Source organism: Myxocyprinus asiaticus, chromosome 11 (assembly GCF_019703515.2).
Source record: "Myxocyprinus asiaticus isolate MX2 ecotype Aquarium Trade chromosome 11, UBuf_Myxa_2, whole genome shotgun sequence".
NCBI lineage: Eukaryota > Metazoa > Chordata > Actinopteri > Cypriniformes > Catostomidae > Myxocyprinus > Myxocyprinus asiaticus.
In genome coordinates this window covers 1,265,531-1,285,666 of record NC_059354.1, presented here as the reverse complement: position 1 = coordinate 1,285,666, position 20,136 = coordinate 1,265,531, and the positions used below count along the sequence as shown (strand labels likewise).

Here is a 20,136-nt window from a genome sequence, read left to right as displayed (position 1 = left end):
ATGTATGAAGACAAAACCTTTCTTCAACATAATTCTTATTACGTTCTGTTGACATTTCAGTTATTTGTTGCTTTTCCCCCTCCACTCAAACATAGACTAAAGAAAGTGAAACCTGTGTTAGTCATTACACCCAGAGTTATTATTGTTTTGAATTTTAATTTAGTTTTTATTTCTACTTCATTTTCAGTTTGTTCTTTCAATTTATTTTAGTTTTACCTAAAATTATCCCTATCTAAAGAAATAATATATACTGAGATTTCCTTTTGTCTCTATCTGCAGACTGGTTTTGGGAAAATAATGAGTCAACACAGTAGTAATTAGCACTCGCTGAGAAGTTATATCTCACGACTTGACTGCAAATGCTACACTGGTAAAGCCCACTGCTAATGTAAGGCCATTTAACACGGACATGATTGTTAATTCACGGAAAATGTGGGACAGTTCTATGCACTGCTTGTGCACTTAAAACCCTGATGTGTCATTGTTTACTCACCCCTGTTTTTATAACTCCATATGACTTTCTTTTTTGTGCTCAGTGATGTCATACAATGAGAGTTTATGGTGACCACTTCTTCAAGCTTCAAAAGGAAACAACATTATAATTCATAAGTCTAACAAATTACTGTATGTGACTCATGTCTTGTTCTGAAGGAATAGGATATGGTTTGGTGAGAAACAAACCGAAATCTGATATTTAATTAAGTGAAACTCTTCACCGACCATTGATCTCCTGTGCGCGTTCATGAGACAGGCTGCATGAGAGCTTTAGAGCTACTGGCATGGGAGCAAACCCTTTAATATGGTGTGTTGCTTTCTCGATGATTAATGACTGTGTGTAATAATTGTTCATGAGTCCCTGCTTTGTCCTGAGCTGTGAAACTGCCCACTTTTATTAAGAAAAATACTGTATATTCTTTGGTTCCCCAGCATCTTCTGCACATTTGAGTTCTTCCCAACAGTGGTTATATGACAGCTTTTGACACTTAGGACAATTGATGGACACATACACAACTATTACAAAAGGTGCAAACATTCATTCATGCTCAAGAAGGCAAAACAAGAACCAAGAACCAAGGGGATGCAAACTTTTGAACAGGATGATTTGTGTAAGTTACAGTACATTTTGTGTAATGTAGCTTTTGAAGGGCAGTACTACATAAAATATATAATCTTTTATCTCTTATATTTGCATGCATTCTGAGAGAGGTGTGAAAACTTATAGGCCTAAACCAAAAGGGGTATGCAAAGTTCTGCAATATATAGTTGTGAAATGTATATTTTATTTTATATTTTTGTTTTTCACTATTTAACCACTTTTAGTTTTTTTTAAATTATTATTTTCAAATTCCACATAGCCTGTCTTATCCATATAATTTCATTTCATATTGCATGTATAATTATAAGTACACTTGTCATGTCATGTACACATTTTAACACAAAATTCACAACATTGGAACCTAAAATTCAAAATACAACACCCACATCTCAACATTTAAAAGAATGTTCTGGGTTCAATACAAGTTAAGCTCAGTCAACAGCATTTGTGGCATAATGTTGATTACCACAAACATTTATTTCGACTCGCCTTTTCTTTAAAAAAAAACAAAAATATGTGTTCCAGTGAGGCACTTACAATGGAAGTGAATGGGGCCAATTTTTGGAGGCTTTAAACAAAGAAATGTGAAGCTTATAATTTTATAAAAGCACTTACTGTACATTAATTGTTCTATTACAACTCATGTATTATTTAAGCTGTAAAGTTGCTTAAAATGTCATTTTTACAGTCGTTTTAGAGTTTGCTGACATTGCATCGTCATTGTAACAAAGTTGTAAAATTGGCTATAACTTTACACAGAAAGGGTTAGTATGTGATTTTATTACACTAAAATCATGTTTACACACATATCCTTTATGTCTTGTGGCTATACTTTTGAAACAGTAAGTATTTTAACGTTAAAAATTGGCCCCCATTCACTTCCATTGTAAGTGGAACTGGAACCTCTATTTTTGCTTTTTTTTTATTATTATTTATTTATTTATTTATTTATTTATTTATTTGAAGAAAAGGAGGAATGAGTCAAAATGTATTACATGTATTTTTGTGGTAATCAACATTATGCCACAAATGTTGTTGATTAAGCTTAACTTGTACTGAACCCGGAATATTCCTTTAAGTGCTTGTACTATGTAAAAAGTGCAGTTAAGCTGTCTGAATGTGACACTTATCTGATTACCTCCATGCTCGTGGGGAAAATGAACATTCAGAAAACACCCCGTGTTGTGTCTTACACTTTTACTAGTAACTAATAAAAAACTGCAGCAACCACAATCGTGCTCTCTTAACTCTCTCCTTTATTCTTCTTCTCCTTACCACATACACCTCTCAGGTTCGCCTAATGGGCAGAGCAGTAGTGAACATATAACACCCCGCTTACATTTTCATGCGAATACATGGATCGGCTTCTTTCAGCTCGTTGTTGAAAACGCATCTTTGCATTATTTTGGGCATTTGCGCTGACTGACAGGACGACATAGAGTGCATGACGTCATTGCCATGGTAAACAGACAGCTGAATACTAGAATTAATGTATCGTCAAATCAACGTGCAACGCAACAAAATAGATTTTCTTTTCTGCAAACGATACCAGAGAAAATAGCAAGAAGGACAATGAGGAGATTTAATGTAAGAAGAAAAAAATCAGTGACCTTACCAAAAACTGGGACTGTCCTGTGTAATAAACTGGGACATCTGGTCACCCAATCTATAATTAAATTATAAACAAAACATTTCGCTGCCCAAAATAACTTCATATTTCATTGTGCATTTTATTGTGGAAAAAAAATTAAAATAACATATTGTAAGCAGCTCGTCAATGCTTTTAAAATAGAAAAACAATAAATAGGTGCTGTTTATTTAATTAAAATAAATAATTAGATAATTAATCAAGGACCAGTTTAAGTTGACAACACTGCATGGACCACGTCCGAGTCATGTCCGAGTCCGTGACAAGTCCAAGTCCATTAAAATTGGAATAGTGACTTAGGCTCGAATCCAAACTCGAGTACCCCAACTCTACTGTTCACACACAAAACTGAATAGATCACTTCAGAAGACATCGATTAAACAGCTGCTTGTAGGAGCTTGAAAGTTTGGTCCCCATTCACTTGTGTTGTATAGATATAAACACAACCTACATCTATTAAAATATCTTTGTGCTCTATGAAAGACAAAGTCATACGTGTTTGAGATGACACAAAGATGAGTAAATTGATGAGAATTACCATTTTGTGGTGAACTATTTTATTAAGTTGGGATTTTAAAAAAAAATCTTTTAATACCAGACACACTTCAGCTTTAGACTGACAGAGGAGAGTAGGTATTGAAGTGGAGGGAGTTGTAATGATTTTCCCACCGGCCACTGAGTTTTGGGGTTATGGTCACAGATGAGCACACAAGAAAGGCAGAGATGTAATAAAATTAACTTTATTAACATGAGAAATACAAGAAATACAAAATACATAGTAGCTATTACTATAAACTGACAGATGCTACAAATGCAACAATGTAATATGTTGACACAAAGCTTAAGAAAATACAGTAAGGAGGATGGATAACTGCAAGCGGTTGAGTTTGATGTAGCAATGGCAGAGTTTTGAGCTGGAGCCATTATCTTATGGAAAGATTGTTTTTCCTTTTTTAACTATAAATGTGAATAATTGCATTTATTGTTAAATATCTCATTTATCATCATATTGACAAACATTTTACAATATCTGTTAGATGCTTGCCTGTATTTCCATTACAGAGGAAATGATCAGGCAAAGTAATAAGTAATATGTGAATGGCTGGATGGGCAAAGAGTAAAATGTCATATTTTTTAAATGTGTGCCTGTGATTAGGAAAAAAATATATAAAGGCTATAATTCCTTAATATTGTTTGGTATTTGCATCTTTAGACTGACGGCATTGATGTGAAGAGAGAATGCATACTCGAATCTCTCTGTGTCTACCTGAATGAAGACCCTAGCAGTCTTATTAGGGAGTATATGGTGAGTGTATGTGCCTTTAAATTTTTTTTTTTATTTTCAAGGATGTTAAATGCTGTGGTAAAGTTAATACACAGGAATTTAGGAGTACTCTATCCTTTTTATTTATCCTCTGTAGGATACGGATGTAGCCAGCACTCAGGAGGCAATCCAGAAGACTGTCTTGGGAATCTATGTGATAAAAGTTGAAGGTGCAGACTTCGAAGACAGCTCAGCAGATGTTGGAGTGATTTGGAAGGTCTAAAAGTTCTTTCAGGACCTCAGCAATGTACCATATGCCAAAGCCATGTTGCTGGGACTGATATATGCACTGAACTTGAGCTACCCTCTTGAACTCAGGTATGCATTTGAAGTACTGCAGAAGCTATTTCTGGAGCTAGATGGCAACAAGCTATCTAATAAAGCACAACCACTGAAGACCAAGCTCTTCTCTGATGTGCTAGAGTAAGGACTGTTCCTGGAATAAGTTTTGATTGGTTACCTTTTAATGCCAAGTTTTAGAAAATGGCAGTAGTTTGACATTTCTGCCATTTTGTTGTGCAATTTTGTGATGCGAGTTACACTGTTGTTCAACTTTATTTATCCATGTTCAAAATTGTTGAAAAAAACGTAGTTGCAAGCTGCCTATTTTCTGAATTTTCTAAAATTTTCAGTAAAAATTACATCTAGTAGATTCTAGCAGTGATAACTGTCATTTGATAATTGTCAGACGCCAGTTCTTAGTCTAAATTATACTCTGCACATCTGTACTTTTTGACCTCATTTAGGATTTTATGTATTGGATTTTATAAATAATATTATTTATTTATTTATTTATTTATTTATTTATTTATTTATTTTATTTTATTTTTTTTTTTTTTTTTTTTTTTTTTGAGAACTATTATTTACCTTTATAGAAATGTAAAAGTAATTTTCAGCTTTAGTGATGAGTTTGCACCAGAAGTCTTGACTCTTAAAAAGTCTGATGGCTCAGGGGCCTGGGTAGCTCAGCGAGTAAAGACGCTGACTACCACCCCTGGAGTCACGAGTTCAAATCCAGGGTGTGCTGAGTGACTCCAGCCAGGTCTGGAATTGGAATAGCAACCAAATTGACCCGGTTGCTAGGGAGGGTAGAGTCACATGGGGTAACCTCCTCATGGTCGCTATAATGTGGTTCTCGCTCTCAGTGGTGCGCGTGGTGAGTTGTGCATGGATGCCACAGAGAATAGCGTGAAGCCTCCACACGCACTATGTCTCTGCGGTAACGTACTCAACAAGCCATATGATAAAATGTGCAGATTGACAGTTTCAGACACAGAGGCAACTGAGATTCATCCTCTGCCACCATGTGGACTTAGAGTGCATTGGGAATTGGGCATTCCATATTGGGGAGAAAATAAAAAAATAAAAGTCTGATGGCTCTAAAAGTAATTTTTGAGCAAACATGTTCTTTGTTAAAATTTGATTTTGGAGGAAGTAAGATCTGCAAGCTGCCCATTTCTTTGAGGGTGCTCGGCATATCTTTACTTTTCAGTAAAAGTTGTGTCTAGTATATTCCAGAAGTGACTTCTGACAAGATTCATGTTATTTTTTTAGACACAATTTCCAAGCCTAAATCAAAGTCTGCCAACTGTCATTTCTGACCTCAATCATGTTTTTAGGTTTCATTTATTTAAGAGGATAAAGCCTATTTACATTTGTAAACTTTTCTAAAATATTGCATTGTTTTTCAGCTTCAGTGTTAATGCATTTGCACAAGTCTAATGACTCTTTTGCATGTAATGATTGAGGAGTTTAAAACATGGTTTACTGTACTTATATTTAACAAATACAGTTTGAATACTGTATGTAACATATTGTCTTTTTATGACTTTCAAAATTCCTTTAATGTTCATAAAAACTAATTTGGTTGTATGGAACCACTGTCCATAATTTAATTGAGTTAAAGTATCATTTTTTTGGAGTGTGTGTGGAGATGGAAGAAACTTGCAGAAGGACAACCATCACTGCAACACTCCACCGATCTGGGCTTTATAGCAGAGTGGCCAGACAGAAGCCTCTCCTCAGTGCAAGACACATGATAGCCTGCCTGGAATTTGCAAAAAAAAGCACCCAAGAAACAAGATTCTCTGGTCTGATGAAACGAAGATTCAATTCAATTCAATTCAAAGCGTCATATCTGGAGGAAACCAGGCACTGCTCATCACCTGCACAATACCATCCCAACGGTGAAGCATGGTGGTAGTAGCATCATGATGTGGGGGTGTTTTTCAATGGCAGGGACTGGGGGACTGGTCAGGGTTGAAGGAAAGCTGAACGCAGCAAAATACAAAGATATCCTTAATGAAAACCTGGTCCAGAGCGCTCAGGACCTCAGACTGGGCCAAAGGTTCACCTTCCAACAGGACAATGACCCAAAGCACACAGCCCAGACAACGCAAGAGTGGCTTAGGGACAACTCTGTGAAAGTTCTTAAGTGGCCCAGCCAGAGCCCGGATTTAAACTAGGGCTGGGCGGTTTTTCAGATTTTTATGATTAATTCGAATTTGTGTTTTGACACAATACATATATATATATATATATATATATATATATATATATATATATATATATATATATATATATTAATTTTTTTATCGCGAAATCAAGATTTTGCAAAAAAAATATTGCAAACGCTATAGTTAAGATACGTTGTAAATCCACTAAAGGCTGAATAAGGAAGATAAAAAGAATTCCATAGCGCTTGTCTTAATGCCACTCCCGATCTGATCAGCTGCACGTGCGTGGCGTGCTCCAGATGAACGTGACAGGTTAACAACACAGAGACTGATATAAAAGACACTGGTAATATTTCCAGTATTGTACACAGGATTGTACACAGTGTGATTGTAGCTCAGCTTCGTCCATCATGCAGGTATACACTGGCTTAAGACCATAACTGGCCTCGTTGTGTGCATGTTGATGAACAGTCTCCTTTCTTGTAGTTTTACCCATTAAAAAGCATTAGTTATGTGACAGTTATGGGTGCTTCATTTCAAATAAAATGGATAGGTTATATATGGGAGAATCAAACATCTGACACTCCTTTTGCCATGATTCAGATAGATTGCTAATTATTTCTTTGTTCTGTGACGTGTTTCAAGTGTACTGCATCTATAGCCATCATTTGGCAAGCGATCATTTCGACAAAGTTTGCTAGTTGAACTGTAATGATAATTTCATATTGCTGCGCTGCTAAGCGTGAAACACTAGAGGGTGCGCCTCTATCTGCAGGGGTTTATGAATATACACACAAATTGTTTGATATACAATGAGTACTTTCTCGATAAACATGATAATTTATAGCTATTGATTTCTGGATAACTTTCTAGATAGACTTGGTTTAGATCAAATGAATACCTACACTGGCTAAGAATTATTTTGCAGTTTTCTTATTCTATCATTTCTGAACATCTGGGTTTATTACATTTTAATTCATTTTACATTTACACTCTGTTGACAACTTCTGTGGTGCATTTGTACATTTTTCTTGCACACCTTTGTTTCCTATAATGAAAAGAACTTGGATTTAATTAGTTGCCTTGCATTCTAATAAAGAACATAAAATTTGAATCACGTTGGAGTACATTTAAAAGTTGAAAAAATCTAATTGTGAATCGTGCACAAGTTTGATAAAAATGTAGATTTTTTTTTTTTTTTTTTTTTGCCATATTGCCCAGCCCTAACTTGAACCCAATCGAACATCTCTGGAGAGACCTGAAAATGGCTGTCCACTGATGGTCCCCATCCAACCTGACCAACCCCATCCAAGCTTGAGAGGATCTGCAGAGAAGAATGGCAGAAAATCCCCAAATCCATGTGTGCAAACCTTGCTGCATCATACCCAAAAAGACTTGTGGCTGTAATCGCTAAAGTACTGAGTTAAGCATCTGACTACTTAAGGCAATGTGATATTTCAGTTTTTTTCTTTTTAATAAATTTGCAGTTATAAAAATAAATAAATAAATAAATAAAAATAAAAAATCTGTTTTTTGTTTTGTCATTATGGGGAATGGAGTGTAGATTGATGTGAAAAGAATAATAATAATAATTTCAAACATTTCAGCATAAGGCTGCAACATAACAAAATGTGAAAATAATGAAGGGGTCTGAATACTTTCTGAATGCACTGTACATTACTGTGCTATAAAATCGGTACATTTTAAAAAACTTGATAAAATTATAAAAAATTTCCAGCCGCAATTTCATCTGTGTGCTCTTTCAAACTGACTCTTCAATCAGTTCACTAATTAGACATCTATTGATAGGGGATTGTGATTGGATAGTTTAATCCAGTCATGTACTTCAAATAACATGGTGTGATTTTATTGGTTTTACAAGCTGTATCCTTGGCTACCTTAGATTAGAATACTCACGTGACTGAGAAAGCTGCGTAGGCCATAGAGAAATTTTAGGAGAGGGTAAAATACCGGCCAAAACACCTTTTTTTTTTTCAGAATAAGTCGGGACACTAGAAAAAGTGCTTAAATACGGGACTGTCCCGGGAAAAACACCCTACTTAATATGGCAAGATATTCGCAGAGTAAGTATTTTGGTCTGTTGTTCCTCACACAACACTATAGTCAGTAGCGGTTTTAACCACCACGCAAACCACGCAATTGCGTGGGGCCCCGGACGTAGGGGTGGCCGCCGCCCCGGTAGGAAAGCTCCGCAAAAAAATGCTTGAGGGGTGACATGATGTTCTGGGTACAGGTGCAAATACGCTGTTGTCAGCACTCTTAGAACGGTTCACGTTAGAAGCCGCCGGGGTCGGGACAGGTTAGTTTAAGTAGGGTTCGGGTTTGTAATATATATATATATATATATTACAAAATATATATATATATATAGGCCGTACGAACTTGTTGCGCGCACGCGTTTTCATTCACAGATACGCGCGAACGGATGAGTTAGGGGCCGTTCACACCGAACGTGTTTTTGCCTGCGTCTGCTCTGTTTTTCCACTGTTTTCCTGTGTGAACGCACTGGATGAACGTCCATACATGCTGCACCACGTCTCGCTGTTTCTTCAGTGTCTCACTGAGGACCGGCACATTTTCAGGTACTGTGTCAAGTTAATAAGAGCTTCAGGTTTCAAAAATGCATGCCGAGACACCAGTGTTCTGTTTCAGTTGTTGCACTGTGTCTAGATAGTTTTTGTTTCTTTTAACGCAGGTGTCACAAAGATTTAACGTTCTTAACAAGTTCAGGTTGCAAAGAGGGGACTGTTACAATGTTTAACATTACTCCAGATTTTTCTGCAACAAGCAATGTTTCAGCGCTTGATAAACGGCAATGTTTTTTTTCCTTCTGCTCTAGTGTGCTGAGGGGCTGCCGTGCGTTTATTGTTACAATACGAACGTTGCCTACGATGCTTACATAAAATACAGCCTCAGCATCAGAATATAAACTCCATGTGAAAGTAAAGTAAATAAGACAGGGATATATTACTATTGTATACAACAAATCCTCAAAGTAATACGAATACTGTATCATATTATAATGACAAACTGGACAACAATAAATAATTGTTGGGTTATGATATGAATAAATAACAACTGAATTCCAAAATGTTACTGGGTGAAGTAGTAGGTTTTGCTCACAAATAAATAAATGAATAGAGTATTGTAAAAATATATGTAGGTAAATATTGTTTTTTTTAAATTACTGTATTGTGGAAAAACTGGAAAACATGCATTAATTATCTTTAACAAGATTTGTATTTCATTAAACATTTTGAATGGTTGATGGGATGAATTTAAATTATGATTTAAAATACATTTTATGTAATTTAAGCAAACATTTTCGAAATGGGGGCCTGGCTTGGTCGGTTGCTTGGGGCCTCAGAAATCGTAAACCTGCCCCTGACTATAGTAAGACTTTAAAGTAGGAATTTCGCGCAAGTCGTATGGACTGTTTTTTTTTATCGTACTTTTTGTCCTTTTTGGAGCTTGACAGCCCCTGGTCACTGTATGTTTTTACTGGGGAAAAAGCAGCATGAACATTTTTTTTTTTTTTTTCAAAACATCTTTTGTGTTCTACGGAGGAAAGAAAATAAAATAGGTTCCAAAAGGGTGCGTAAATGATTTTTCCTTTACAGGATTTTCGTTTGGGTGAACTATTCTTAAAATGTAAATTGCAGATGTGCTGAACCTTGGAATAATGCCTCTATACTGTGGATCAGAGAGAGTTAAACTACAGGACTCCCCTAACCATACCGACAGCTCGAAATTAATTTAGCATTAACTGTTCCTTTTTATCACCGTGTCTTATAACACCGCAATGCCACTGCCTGACCTTGGGCTTTAAGATCCCCCCAAATCACCCGGTCGCGGACAAGAGGGTCGAGTTTACCGCGGGCTTCCACTGGGCCAAACAGACATCATCGCTTAACCAGGTATTATCAACACTGCTCTTCTTTCTGTACTAAAGTTTCGATGACAAATAATGCACACGGGTGTTTAACAAGACTGGCGTAAGGTCATTTTAGTCCTGCTCCATTAGATAAACAAGCGATTTGTGCTTCGGCCGGGTCAATGAGCACATGAGGGTGTCCAGTTTATTGCAAAGGTTCAGAATAAACACAGCATGTGAAAATCAATATGCATGTTATTTAAACTCCATATATATATATACACACACACACACACACACACTCCTAACCTCTGGAATGACGGACTTTTCGGTGCTATCTGCAAAGATGCGTGGCTGCCATTCATCCATTTTAATCAGCTTATCAATATCTAGAGGCCACTGACTATTGGGTTAGACGGGCTTTCTCATATCTGATAGAAATTAACCGTGGGTTTGTGAATATAAATTAAAAATACAGGGAACAGAAGCAAGTGAAGCGGTACGTACCAGCGGTTCAGAGTCCAGATCATTTCTTGCCTCCTCTTGGCGCAGAAACCCAACCCGATGCTGTGATCGCGATTAAAGGTGTTTTATATAACGCTCGTCCAGCAGTCAGTCCCCGTATACAATCATATTTATATTAGAGAAGGTTGTCAAGGTTAGGCTTATTAAGTGAAGAAAGTCGTGAAAAGTGCTGTGTATGGCTGGATTTGAACGCAGTGTACACGGATGGTAAGCGACGCTCCTCCCTGCGGTAAGGATGACTGGACGGCTGCGGTAAAGCCTGTAGTGGATCCCATCCCGAAGAAGGTTGGTGGCACGCAAAACAAGGTGCCGGAATCCTCGTACCCAGATCATTCTAATAAAGCGAGACAAGGCAATCCCATAAAAATCATGTCTCACGAAACGTACTTGATGTACCTTACTTTATGTGATTTATGAATTATACTTATTTATAGCAGCATATTTTTTCCCTTAAAATATTTTGCATATGTGCATAACTAACTCCAAATTAACTATGCACTCAAAAAAGCCTATTTTTAAGATTTACGCATTTTAATTTAATAACAGATTTCCATTTCCATTTGAATTGTGTAATCTTTAACCAAATTAACAAAGCAATGTTACGAAATTGAAATGTGTGAAAGAAAGCAGCTTGAAATGCATTTAGTAGGCCTACATATGAACCCATATTACTGATCAAAATGAAAGGGGTGGAGGAATACATTTTTCCTTGATCTTTTGACATATGAGTTAATTGTACTATAAAACATACTGTACGTTTCAGAACTCAACACTTCCTCCTTACTATTAAAAAAAAAAAAAAAAACGTATTTGATAAACCAAGCTGCCAGGATGACTTATTCTCTACTTCCTCCACAGCGTGATGTCACACTTGATGTCAATTTAACTTAACTTGTATTGAACCCAGAACATTCCTTTATTTATTTTTTATAAATTCATAGTAAATACTGTCTGAAGTTTCATTTCATTTTAGCAATTTTTATACTGTTTTAATACAGCAATTATATACTTTTGGAAAAAGAAGGTCAAGTCGAGCGTCTTGCATTGTGGAATGCACCCAACACTGTGAGCTCACTTGTATACTGCACATTCCGGCAAATGTAGTAGGCCATCCAGATATTCTCCTCCATCAGAAAATGTGTGTACTGTGCACAGTGTACATACTGCAAAAAAACAAACAAAACCAAAACAAAACAACAGTAGGAGTAGTATGCTATTTTGAACATAACCTCTTTTTGTGCTTTGTGGAAGGTGCAGTGTTTTAATGTTGAATATCATCCCTCTGCATACATTAAAACAATATCAATACAGCCAGACACAGTTCAACAGTGCACTGTATAAAACAATTTGGAATAGTTATGTTTCTTATTTTTAATATCAGTTACGTACATTGGGGTGTTCTGTGCTATATCTGATGTAGTTTAGTTAATGTTTATTGTATTATTTTAATTTCACATGTGTTACCCTGATGGTGTTTAGTGTTTGTGTGAGTGACACTGAGTACTGTCTCTACATGTTTATTGGTCATTGCTCCTGGAAGAGCCACTATTGGTGAAGTTCATGTCATCATGTGCCCTTCTGTAATTTTTACAGTGATTAACAATAACTTATAAAGTAAATAGCAGATTTTTACAGTTTCAGAAGGTTAATATCAAGTTGTGCACTTTTTACTGTAAATTTAACAGATTTTATTATATATTTTTTTACAGTGCCATCATGGTCATGTACATTACAACAGTTTTAAACTGTAAAATTTACAGGTTGTTCTGTAAAGTTGTTTACATTTTTACTGTATTTTTTACATAATTATTCTGGCAACCACAGCTGCGAGATTTTATTTTTTTTAAACAGTGTGTGTGGAATATTTGTTCAGATCAAGTATGGTGGAATGACAAATAACCTGAACCAAAATAGGCAGATTACTGTGATAGGTCTTAAAAGCTAATTCCTATTCCATAGATTTAAACTCCCTCTCATTACCACAGTGCAAACATCACATTTAGTCAGATTAATTACTGAACTGAAACCTGAATCTGAATCATGCCACCTGGGGGACAGAGAGGGTTTCCTCATCAGGACACTAGTACAGTTTCACTCAAAAGGTCCATCTGTGATGCACTGAAAATAGCAGCTGGTTCAGGATGGAAAATATTCCCTTCGCCAGAGCTCTCAAATATCATTTGGTACTTCTAGATATTCCACATAAACTTGGCAAATCGTGATCAACAAGACACTTAATAACAAACGCCACTAAGAAAATCTCTTACCGCAGTAAAATCACTGTAGCACATTACCTCTCATGGCTTATTGCTTTTATTTAGCACATGAGTGATGGACTACTTTCATGGTTTTTTTATGATGTATTTTTTATTACTGGACAGTAAACGTCTGCTACCAGACCTGAGCCCAACTGGATCTGACAAACTGTCAGGTTTCGGGTTTTAATGTTATTATAAATACTTTGAGATATATATATACATACACACACACACACACACACACACAATTACACTGGCGGCCAAAGGTTTGGAATAATGTACAGATTTTGCTCTTATGGAAAGAAATTGGTACTTTTATTCACCAAAGTGGCATTCAGCTGATCACAATATATACTCAGGACATTAATAGCGTGAAAAATTACTATTACAATTTGAAAAAAAAAAAAACTACTTCAAAGAGTTCTCATCACAAAATCCTCCACGTGCAGCAATAACAGCTTTGCAGATCCTTGGCATTCTTGCTGTCAGTTTGTCCAGATACTCAGGTGACATTTCACCCCACGCTTCCAAAACAGTTGACGGCAAATCTGACGAGTTTCTAGAGAAAGCGGTTTCTTTTTTGCCATTTTTGACCTAATATTGACCTTAAGACATGCCAGTTTATTGCATGCTGTGGCAACTCAAAAACAAACACAAAGACAATGTTAAGCTTCATTTAATGAACCAAATAGCTTTCAGCAGTGTTTGATATAATGGCAAGTGATTTTCTAGTACCAAATGAGCAATTTATCATGATTACTCAAGGATAAGGTGTTGGAGTGATGGCTGCTGGAAATGGGGCCTGTCTAGATTTGATCATAAATTATTATTTATTTATTTTTTTTTTTTAAATAGTGATGGTGCTGTTTTTTTTTTTTTTTTTACATCAGTAATGTCCTGACTATACTTTGTGATCAGATGAATGCCACTTTGGTGAATTAAAGTACCAATTTCCTTCCGAAACAGCAAAATCTGTACATTATTCCAAACTTTTGGCCCCCAGTGTATATATACTATCTATTTATATACTGTATATATACAGTTTACACACAGGCTACATTTATTTAATATATACTTTTACATGTAACTTGTTTCGCATATGCGCTCTCACTCACAGACATGCATGATCAGACCAGTGAGGGGATGTTCACACCAAACAATTTGTAGTATGCATATGCGCTGTTTTTAATTTTTTCCTATGTAAACACATGCTGGATGGAAGTATGTGACCATTGTGCCAAGTTTTGCTGTTTTTTTTTCAGCATCTCACGCAGGATCACCACCTATTTTAGACACTGTGTCAAGTTAAAAAGAACTTAAATTTTTTTAAAAACACATCTCAGGCACCTGCGTTGTTTATTTTGTTGTGCTGCGGCTATTTTTATTTATTTATTTTAAGTGCAGGTTTCACAAAGTTTTGTATTTCTAAAGAAGTGCAATTTTCAGATTCCAGACTGTTCTTCAGTTAGCAAAGATACTGTAGGAATTAAACAACCACACACACACACAAACTTGTTTTTATATCATTGTGGGGACTCTCCATAGACTTCCATGCATTTTATGGATTTTACATAGATCTAAAAATAATTTATATCCCATAACCAAAACCCTAACCCTAGAACTAACCCTCACAGAAACCTTTTTGCATTTTTACATTTTCAAAAAAACATCATTTAGTATGTTTAATAAGCCATTTCCATCGTGGGGACCGCTGGCTGGGCCCCACAAGGTAGGTGATCTCAGGTTTTACTATCCTTGTGGGGACATTTGGTCCCCACATTGTAGTATAAACATGTGTGTACACACACACACACACACACACACACACACACACTAACAGCTTACACCATTCTCTTCAACAATGCACATTATAAGCAACTTCTTAAATGTTAATTACATACTAAAACTGCACCAGCAATTGACAGGATGTATTCGTAAGAAACAAACAAGACAATTCAATTAATTTTTCAACCATTTATTTGGTCATTCCATTCACATCAGACACATGAAAATGATACAGAGCATGAGCTCAAACTCCTTGTTTGTTTTGTCCGTCACTTTACAGTATGTTAAGTGTCTCAATTACTGACAGTTAACAAACAGTAAACAAGAAAGGGAGAGAGTTAAAGAAAATCTATTGAGAACTCATATGAACTGAAATGGAAGTATGGTAGTCAGTGTGCGTCGCTATGAGGTTGTGTCATCGTAAATATCCGTCCTGTCATGTCGGGGTCATGCGTCATGTCACTTAAAACTCTGTAAGCACAAAGAAAGCACAGTCACAATTATTCAAGTCCACACTGTTGAGGAACTGCAGACAATGGTTTTGTGTATGACTGAGATCCAAATAACTTTCTAATGGAATCTAGTTTCAGGATAGGATAAGTTAAAAGGAAAGTTCAGCCAAAAATTACAATTCGGTCATCATTTACTAACCATCATATTGGTCCAAAATGACTTTTCTTTTTTTTTTTTTTTTTTTTTGTGGAGCACTAAGGGAGATGTTACACAATGTTAGCCTCAGTCACCATTCACTTTCATTATATGGAAAAAGATGCAATGAAAGTGAATGGGTGACTGAATTTTTTCTCTCTTGTGTTTTCAACAGAAAAAAAGGAAGTCTTACATAAATGATGACAGAATTTTTGTATAAATTATCTCAACTTGTTAAGTTGATGTCAACATTTCTTTCAGCAAAGCTAGAAAATGTATTACAAATATCATGCCTCATGTCTTGCAAACATTTTTATAAAATATAAAAATCTCATATCAAATTTCAAGGACAGGTGTTCTGGACTCATATTCTGGTATGATGTTTAAACCATTCCATTAGTGTTTAGAAAGCTTTTACTTCCACTGTATGACTGATGTAATCTTACTAATCCAGAAAGACAAACAAATCTGTTCATGTAATAAATCCTAAAGAGATTAGGATGTTAAAACATTCATATGGGGGTTGTTTCTCAAAGTAGCCTGTGAACTGTCAGTTCCTGAAGGGATGAATTGGATTAATGCAGAACATTGTTGGGCAAAATTCAGAATTTAAGAACTGGCTCCACTGCAATTCACGATTATCAATTTTAATTGACATCATGCCAATTCCAATTACTATAGGCATTAATAAAATGATGAATATTTATATGTGGCCTAGATTTTTTTCTCAAACAATTAGACATACTTCTATCAACTACATTCAATACTGTCGATTTTTCCAAACATCACACAAGTTTTCAGATAAATATAAAAAATATTGAACTCAAAATTTGGGCTTAAAGGAATATCCTGGGTTCAAGTTAAGATCAATCGACAGCTTCTGTGGCATAACGTTGATAACCACAAAAAATAATTTCGACACGAAAAGTTACAGTGAGGCACTTACAATGGAAGTGAATGGGGCCAATTTTGGAGGGTTTAAAGGCAAAACTATGAAGTCGCTATGAACTATGACTGTTAAAATGTGTGTATTATTATTTGAAATGTAAAGTTGTTTTAATCATTATTTTCATGGTCGTTTTAGGGTTTACAGCTTTATGTCATCATGGCAACAAATTGTGCATAAGGATACAGAAAAGGTTAGTAAGTGATTTTATAATTTTCAAATCATGTTAACACATACTGGCCACTTTATTAGGTACACCTGTACATCCACTTATTCATGTGATTATCTAATCAGCCAATCATGTGGCAGCAGTGTAATGTGTAAAATAATGCAGATATGGGTCAGGAGCTTCAGTTAATGTTCACATCAAAAATGTGATCTCAGTGATTTAGACCGTGGCATGATTGTTGGTGCCAGAAGGGCTGGTTTCAGTATTTCTGTAACTGCTGATCTCCTGGGATTTTCACGCACAACAGTCTCTAGAGTTTATAGAGATTGGTGTGAAAAACAAAAAACAACCAATGAGCGGAAGTTCTGTGGGCAAAAACACACTTGCGTCTTTGCGTGTTGTTGTTGCCTTTGAATAAGATGACTGACAAGGAAGAGGTTGCTGATGAAGCCATACATACGTGATTTTGCCCTCTAGTGACAATCATGTTTAATATTTAATTTGGGGACCCTAAAATAGTAAAATTGGGATATTTTATATCACCTAAAATGCCCGTAATTTGCCTGTTTACATACTGAAGAGCTTTCCGTAGTCATACATGGATAAATGTCATAAATTATGTGTCCGTTTGACATTTAAACCTAGTGTATCAGTTTAAATTTAACTACCTTCCATTTGCGTGTCTACCTCTCTCTATGTGGAATGAATTGAAAACAGTGGACACGTCCGGTCAGCGTGCTCCAGAGCAAAACTTGCGTGATTCAGTCGGGCTATACTCGATGTCAAGGTGGCCGGCGGACACCATAAAACTTATGTGACCCATTTGAATTCTACAGAGAACATTCTAGTATAAAGCTCTATACGGACAAAATCAAACTCCTCAAACTGCTAGATATCCCCTTCAATATAAACAGCACTGACGAGGTAAAGAGGAAACAAATAATACACATGATCAGTTTTTAAAATACACATCATCATCCTTACTAAAATGTTTTGGTACTTGTAAGTTTTACTAAAATAGTTTTTTTCCTGCACTAACTGGCAACTTGTATAGATTCATATTTAATCTATTAGAGTGAATGTATTAGACTTTATTTTTATTACAACTGTGAAATGTGTAGTTAAAGGTTGCTATTAGTGTTTTTATTAATATATATAACAAATACTATAGTTTTTTTTTTTTTTTTTTTTTTTTTAAAGACTATCTACATTATCCTAACCACAGTAATGAGGAGCCATCCATGGTCTTACCTGTGGTAATGGCCTTATCATTACAAATGCCACTGTTAAACAAGGGTAGAACAACAGTAAACTTTCATAAAGGCAAGCACAATTTAGAATAAGGGATTAAATCTTCCATTAATTGTGGACAAATTATTGACAGATTTTCCTCCTGTTTTAACAGTCCATGAAAGAGATATTCAAAGATGACTTAAATCATTACGCCTGTGTCCTGCTAAACTAATATCATTCTTGTTCAAATGTCCCAAAAATTCATGTTGTTACTGTCTCGAGTTACCTTTATCACTTTTTGCGAGGGGCCGATTTTGGCTAGAGAAAATGTTGTTTTCACAGTGGCTGATGAGCCAAAAAGTTCATTTCAAACCCTGCATGTAATGATACACAAATTTCACGATATGATATGAGCACCCATAAATGTTTCACTCAAACTTATTCAGTGATTCAACATAAATGTCTTTTAAATCATTAATGACACAACAGTGTCTGACATTGGCAACAAAAAGCAGAGCTCTATAATAAAGTTACTTAAACAATAGCACTGCATTTACTTTGAGAATTTTTTTTTCATATTTTTCTTGAATATATTTTTTATTTTTTATTTTTTTTTTACACACTAGTCATTTATAAACTCAGCAAAAAAAGAAACGTCCCTTATTCAGGACACTGTATTTTAAAGATAATTTTGTAAAAATCCAAATAACTTTACAGATCTTTATTGTAAAGGATTTAAACAATGTTTTCCATGCTTGTTCAATGAACCATAAACAATTAATGAACATGCACCTGTGGAACATGCACCTGAACAGCTTACAGATGGTAGGCAATTAAGGTCACAGTTATAAAAACTTAGGACACTAAAGAGACCTTTCTACTGACTCTGAAAAACACCAAAAGAAAGATGCCCAGGGTCCCTGCTCATCTGTGTGAACGTGCCTTAGGCATGCTGTATGGAGGCATGAGGACTGCAGATGTGGCCAGGGCAATAAACTGCAATGTCCGTACTGTGAGACAGGAAGGACAGCTGATCGTCCTCGCAGTAGATGACCATGTGTAACAACACCTGTACAGGATCGGTACATCCGAATATCACACCTGTGGGACAGGTACAGGATGGCAACAACAACTGCCCAAGTTACACCAGGAAGGCACAATCCCTCCATCAGTGCTCAGACTGTCCGCAATAGGCTGAGGGAGGCTAGACTGAGGGCTTGTAGGCCTGTTGTAAGGCAGGTCCTTACCAGACATCACCGGCAACAACGTCACCTATGGGCACAAACCCACCTTCGCTGGACCAGACAGAACTGGCAAAAAGTGCTCTTCACTGACGAGTCACGGTTTTGTCTCACCAGGGGTGATGGTCGGACTCGTGTTTATCGTCGACGGAATGAGCGTTACACCAAGGTCTGTACTGTGGAGCAGGATCAATTTGGAGGTGGAGGGTCCATCATGGTCTGGGGCGGTGTGTCACAGCATCATCGGACTGAGCTTGTTGTCATTGCAGGCAATCTCAACGCAGTGCGTTACTGGGAAGACATCCACCCTCATGTGGTACCCTTCTTGCAGGCTTATCCTGACATGACCCTCAAGCATGACAATACCACCAGCCATACTGCTCGTTCTGTGCATGATTTCCTGCAAGACAGGAATGTCAGTGTTCTGCCATGGCCAGCGAAGAGCCCAGATCTCAATCAAATTTAGCACGTCTGGGACCTGTTGTATCGGAGGGTGAGGGCTAGGGCCATTCCCCCCAGAAATGTCCGGGAACTTGCAAGTGCCTTGGTGGAAGGGGTAACTTCTCACAGCAAGAACTGGCAAATCTGGTCCAGTCCATGAGGAGGAGATGCACTGCAGTACTTAATGCAGTTGGTGGCCACACCAGATACTGACTGTCACTTTTGATTTTGACCTCCCCTTTGTTCAGGGACACATTATTCCATTTCTGTTAATCACATGTCTGTGAAACTTGTTCAGTTTATGTCTTAGTTGTTGAATCTTTATGTTCATACAAACATTTGCACATGCTAAGTTTGCTGAAAATAAAAACAGCTGAAAGTGAGAGGATGTTTCTTTTTTTGCTGAGTTTATTTGTATAGCACTTTTCACAATACACATTGTTTCAAAGCAGCTTTATAGAAAATAATGCC

The 20,136-nt window shown here is 36.4% G+C and overlaps 2 protein-coding genes across 4 annotated transcripts in view; both read right to left on the bottom strand.

Moving 5' to 3' along the window:
• osbpl6 (oxysterol binding protein-like 6) overlaps positions 1-11,154 on the bottom strand; it is a 367,626-nt gene extending 356,472 nt beyond the window's left edge. For all 3 annotated transcript variants that reach the window (XM_051710487.1, XM_051710486.1, XM_051710488.1), the window contains exon 1: positions 10,927-11,154. The gene's annotated coding sequence lies outside the window, so the exon portion shown is untranslated. The remainder of the gene's footprint in view (positions 1-10,926) is intronic.
• Positions 11,155-15,161: 4,007 nt separating this feature from the next.
• rbm45 (RNA binding motif protein 45) overlaps positions 15,162-20,136 on the bottom strand; it is a 114,505-nt gene continuing 109,530 nt past the window's right edge. Inside the window, exon 10 of the mRNA XM_051710493.1 lies at positions 15,162-15,458. The gene's annotated coding sequence lies outside the window, so the exon portion shown is untranslated. The remainder of the gene's footprint in view (positions 15,459-20,136) is intronic.